This window comes from Dermacentor silvarum, chromosome 3 (genome assembly GCF_013339745.2).
Source record: "Dermacentor silvarum isolate Dsil-2018 chromosome 3, BIME_Dsil_1.4, whole genome shotgun sequence".
Classification (NCBI taxonomy): Eukaryota; Metazoa; Arthropoda; class Arachnida; order Ixodida; family Ixodidae; genus Dermacentor; species Dermacentor silvarum.
The window spans coordinates 119192665-119198664 of record NC_051156.1 but is presented as its reverse complement, the minus strand read 5'-3'; positions in this window follow the sequence as shown (position 1 = coordinate 119198664).

Genomic DNA, 6000 nt, shown 5'->3' with positions numbered 1-6000 from the left:
TCGCTTTCTTCTTTCCTTTTTTGGGGGGTTAATCTTTTTTTTGCGAAGATCTCATTAATCCGCGTCGCTGGTGTTTCCTGTATGTCGATTTGCGGGAATTATTCTTTATTATGCTGTGCATGCTTGCGATAATTTGTAGAATGTCCACGGTTGTTATGCCTGTGGACCCTTGTGTTTTTAGGGGCGAAGCTCCTTAGGGTGTGGGTCTGTCCCTCCTCTCTAGTATGTAGTAGCAGTAGGTAGCCACGTCTACTTTTATGAAAAAAAAAAATTCCGAAAGTTGTGTCCGCAGCGCGGAATCGAACCAGGGACCCCTCGCTTCCGAATGCACGGCGCTAACCACTACGCCACGAAGCGCACATGGGCACACGCACCACGATGACAATAAATACCCAACATTAACGAAAGGCCGCGTTTCTAGCGCGTTTCTAACGCGTTTGTGCTAGCGCGTTACGGCCCGTGTAAGAAGCTGGTGTAAGACGCTGTGGCCTCTCCGCCTTACCCCCGTATTCATAAATGCTCCTCGACTTTTACTTGACTTGCCACCGCCTTGGGCAGCGCGTTCGAAACGCGTTGAAGGCGGTGGTAAGTCAAGTTCAAGTCGAGGAGTGTTTATGAAAAAGTTGTCGCAGTTTCACCTGAAAGGCGAAGCATCAATTGCGATAGCAAATTTGAAGAGAGCTATACGGAGTAATGATAGCAGCTTTATCAGCTGTATAAACTTGGACATGCAGCAGCACCGGCAACACGCAGAACTGTTGTCGACGCCGCCGGCGTTTTGCCCGCGTTCGCTCAAAATGCGTGTGGCGTTGGTGACTGTTGCCGGAGCCTCTGATATAAATAGGCACTTGGTGCCGCAGCTAAACGTCGCCTCCCTTCCCTGCCCCTCCCCCCCCCTCCCCCACAGCCTTTCGCGCGTCGGAAGAAGGTACGTTTACTCTACATATATGGTGATTGTAGAGGAGGAAAGAGACGCCTACTTCTGCAGCCCTTAAGGGAGCACAGCGCAGAACGCGCGTTTGTTCTCCATGATGATGATAAGTGGTTCTTGAGGGAAAGGGAAAGGTTGGCGCTATCTTCTGCAGCCCTTGAGGGAGCACGGCTCAGCGCCATTTGTTCTCTACCGTGCGTTCACTCCCCGTGAAAGCGCGCGTCCCTCGCGCTCTTTCACTCGCACATACAGCGTTCGGCGGCGCGCGGGGACGATTTCATCTCCATTGACGTCATACGGAACCTCACGGCGACGGCGACGGCGACGCCGACGGCAGAAATCTGCTTTTGAGTGTCCATATAATTGCTATCGCAATAATACGGGGGTTATACTCTCTCAGCAGTCATGTGATGGCGTCGACAAATGCAGTGCACGTTCCGGCATGTGTAAACGGCTGCGTAAGACGCTGTGGCCTCTTCCCCTTGCTAGAGAGTACTGCACGTTTCTAACGCGCTTGTGCTAGCGTCCCCTTAAACGGGAGACGGTGCAATTTTATTGCGATAGCAATTATATGGACACTCAAAAGCAGATTTCTGCCGTCGCCGTCGCCGTCGCCGTGAGGTTCCGTATGACGTCAATGGAGATGAAATCGTCGCCGCGCGCCGAACGCTGTATGTGCGAGTGAAAGGGCGCGAGGGGCGCGCGCTTTCACGGGGAGTGAACGCACGGCGGAGAACAAACGCGCGTTCTGCGCCGTGCTCGCTTAAGGGCTGCAGAAGTAGGCGTCTCTTTCCTCCTTTACAATCACCATATATGTAGAGCAAGCGCGCCTTCTTCCGACGCGCGAGAGGCCGTGGGGGAGGGGGGGGAGAGGGAAGGGAGGCGACGTTTAGCTGCGGCACTAAGTGCCTATTTATATCAGAGGCTCCGGCAACAGTCACGAACGCCGCACGCATTTTGAGCGAACGCGGGCAAAACGCCGACGGCGTCGACAACAGTTCTGCGTGTTGCCGGTGCTGCTGCATGTCCAAGTTTATAGAGCTGATAAAGCTAATATCATTACTTCGTATAGCTCTCTACAATTTTGCTATCGCAATTGATGCTTTCCCTTTCAGGTGAAACTGCGACAACTTTTTAATGAAGGGCGCTGTTATAAAATAGGAATGACGTCACATATGGCGCGTGTCATTGGTGGAAGTCAATCGTTCGATTTAGTGCGGCGAGACTGGGCGAATTACACGGAAGATTCACGGTTTACCGATGATTCCCTCCGGAGCTTCGTCCACTCATCATCATTCACCCCGTGGATATGCGGTGTTTTTTTTCATGACCGTGGTTGTTTGATGTCGAAGCACTTCCTGAGCGTACTTAGCCAATAGCCATGCTCATGTCCTTGAAAATTGTCGTCTCGAATCATGCTTGATGTTGTTCTAATGGCTAATTTAAGCGAGATTCTTTCGGGGCTGGGCAGGCTCAGTCGGCCCCTGTGCTTAAGTAATTGAAGTAATCGTTTCCTTACAGGTGGCTGTGTTTTCCCCTTTTAATATGTATTCACTAACACTGTGATTCGATTACCAGCTTCATGGGAAATGATTGAGTAATGAGTAAAGAGCGAACCATTGTTAATTAATGCTTTGATACCAGTAAAAGATACCACGTCAACCTTCCTAACCACCACAAAAGCTCTGGGATTGCTCGTCGTGCTCATGTAAGTACTTCGCAAGAAATTTTAATATAGGTGGTTAAACAACAAGCACGATCTCAATATTTTTGCACGAACCACACGTCTTTTATTTCAGCATGACTAGAAAATATAAAAAATTATGGAAACGTGGAATTTCAGCTCTCATTTAGCAGCCGTGCACATCGTGCGGCCGAGTCGGAAGTGTGCGCGTGGGAAAGCGCACAGCCGAGTTTCTCTGCTGCTAATGCAAGCACTATGGTTAAAGGTACGTCTGAAAGAGCTATTTAACTTGCGGTGTGTATTGTGGTGGGGCGCACCTGAGTGAGCGCAGTCGGCGCAGGCCGGCGCGCTCATCACTGCGGAAACAACGGCCGCGTCTGCGTCCATAGTGTAGCTGTGCGACTCAAGGGAGATTTGGCGGAAAATCCGAGAGAAACATGTTTCAAGCTCGCCGACCAAATCGAAGCCATCCAGCAGGCCCGCGAAGCGGCGACTAGGAAAGGCCCGAACGCAGGACACTCAATAAACGTTTTATTGCGATATGAATTAAATGAACACTTCAAGCGGATTTCTGTGGTCGGCGTCGCCGTTGTCGTCGCCGTCGTCATCGCCGTGAGGTTCCGTATAAAGTCCAAGGGCGATAAAATCGTCGCCGCCCGCCGTAAGCTGTACGTGCGAGTGAACGCACATGAGGGACGCGCGCTTTCACGGAGAGCAAACGGACCGTCGCGTGATAGACCGTGGGGGGATGGAAGAGAGAGAGGGGGGCGGCGGCACCAACCGCGTAAGGGGAACTGGCGACTCAGCCTCGCACGCGAAAGGATGAAAGCGGGAAAGCGGTGTGGGAAGGAGGGGGGCGGCTTTTACTCGGCCCGCAACTGCGTACGCGTACTTTGCCCAGCCGCGGTGGTCGCCCGCACCGTATCTTGAAAGCGAGCTGCAGACGGCTCATAGCTTTGTATGCGCTGTGCGTTCGCCGCTCAGTTTCCGTTCAAGTGTTAGACCGCGCGAACATTCGCTCGCTGCTGCGCTTGCTCAAGCCAGCGTTTTGACAGCGGTTGTCTGTGGTCATCGAGTGGGATCGTCGAGTGTTTGCTTGTGCCTGCTGAAAGCATGCTTGGTAATTCATTTAGTAAGCGAATGTGTCCAAGTTTATCCAGCCGATAAATCTACTATCCTTACTCCGCATTGCTCTCTAATAATTTGCTATCGCAAATGATGCTTCGCCTTTCGGGCGAAACTGTCGACTTTTTTTTAAAACCAACCGTCCAACAGACCGACCAACCGACCGACTGTGGTAGCATTACGTCGCACCTCCTTGAGGTCCCGGATTCATAACTGAATGGAGGCAAAAGGCGTAGCGCATCAGACACGTACAGGACACAAGAAGAAGAACACAAACAATACACACGGTTGGCGCTAACTTTCAACAACAAGTTTTTATTGCGGTATCACAGCATAGATATATACCACGCTCTCGCCTGCAATAGAGCGCGTGCTTCGAGTAACCTAGCTGATAACACGTCTCGCTACAGAATGGGAAGTAAGTGAAATAATAATAATAATAATTATGCCATACGTATAAATTCCACCTCTTTTCACGATAATGAAGTGGACGGTTTGCTGATACAAGACCCACCGAAGGTGGCGATGTGATATGCCTCAATAATGAGCCTGCTCATCTCGTTTAGGCTTTTTCCTAGAATCGCGGTATCTTCAAAGGCAGGGGCAATTCTTGCAGTGCTGTGCTAGAAAACCATGGGCTTGCTCTTTGTTCACATTGCGACTATGCTCACGTAGTCTATCATTAAGGCATCGCCTGGTCTGGCCGATGTAGCAGGCTCCGCAGGATGTCGGTATCTGGTAGACGACACCGCTTACACATTCTACAGGCTTTTCCCGGTGTTTCTTGTCGCAGGTGGTCTTCTTTGTACCTCCTGGTGTGGTCTTCCTACATAGACTGCTTAATTTGTTAGGCGCTGAAAACGCAACTGGAATCTCATTGCGCTGCGCTATTTTCTTGAGGCGATGCGACAATCCATCCATGTAGGGTATGACAGCTACCCTATTCTTCTCTATGTTGGGGCACACTGGCGAGGATACTTTCGACTGAATCTGCCTTAGCAATCCCTCAGCTACCGACACGATGATGTGGTTAGGGTACCTCGAGTTGCAAAGACGTTTCACTAGCTGTGTGAAGCTAACATTGATTAGATGTTAGCAAGATTTCTTTAAAGCATTGGTTAGGGACATCTCTACGATTCCTCTCTTGACAAGCTTAGAGGGCGAAGAACGAAATGAGAGCAAAGGTTTGTTGGCGCGAGGATGATAAAGCCAGCATGTTTGACGGTCATTTACAACAATCTGTAAGTCTAAAAACCGTATGGCACCATCACTAGGTAACTCAAAGGTATTCAAGAGCGGCGTAAGGCACTCTCGTACAGCACATAGAACACTGCCACATTCCTGCTCAAGCAATTGGTACTTACAATCAAGGACGATCAGATAATCGTCGACATACCGAAATACCTTAATAACTCTTTAGCCTTTATCTGGGCATGTTAGACAGATGCCTAGACGCTAAGTTGAAAGGCTCAAGAGCTCAACAGTAGCCGCCGCATGCAGACCTCCGCTCATGCAGCGCTTGTATATGACATCCATATATGATGTCGCTGGCCACATCGGTGAACAGGCGACGCGCGTTGCTTTGGCGCCATCTCGTAGCCATCGTCGCCGCACAGCCCATCTTGCGCGGCACTACGCTCTTCTTATCACGCATCAGCCAATACCCTCCTCCTCTGCTTTCCGCCTCATGATTCCGCTGCATCCTCCTCCTCTGCTTTCCTCCTCGCGCTCTCTTCGCTATCGCAGTCTTTCATCTGGCGCTACTCTCGGCGTTCACTCTTTCACCCTTCGCTGTGCTCGTTCGCCTGATTACGCCGAGGGCACCGACGCTCTCCGGAGAAACGGGCGCCTAGGAGCTGTGCTCTAATACACGTACTGTGAAAAATGGTGCAATAAATGAACTCAAGTGCATGACCCGATAGACCAATGGTTGTGGCTCTCCAATGATATTGAGGACGCACAGCTTGCTGCCATCTCGCCCTTGTCAGATGTTTTCTTTTGGCATGGTACACGAACGGCAGCAAAAAAAAAAAAAAAAAAAAGATGTAGTGCGCTATTGAAACAGGGTAGCAATCAGAGATTCTACCGTGCCACTAGCACTCGGTGCTATAAATCCTATGTATAAAAAGACATTCTAACAATATGCAACGTGCAGCAACTTCTGTACTAGTAACAGTAACAATTAACTGCGAACTCTTTGTGCAAAATAAAGTTTGTTAATTTCCATGTTTCCGAAGGACAATTCTCCTGCAGTTTACGT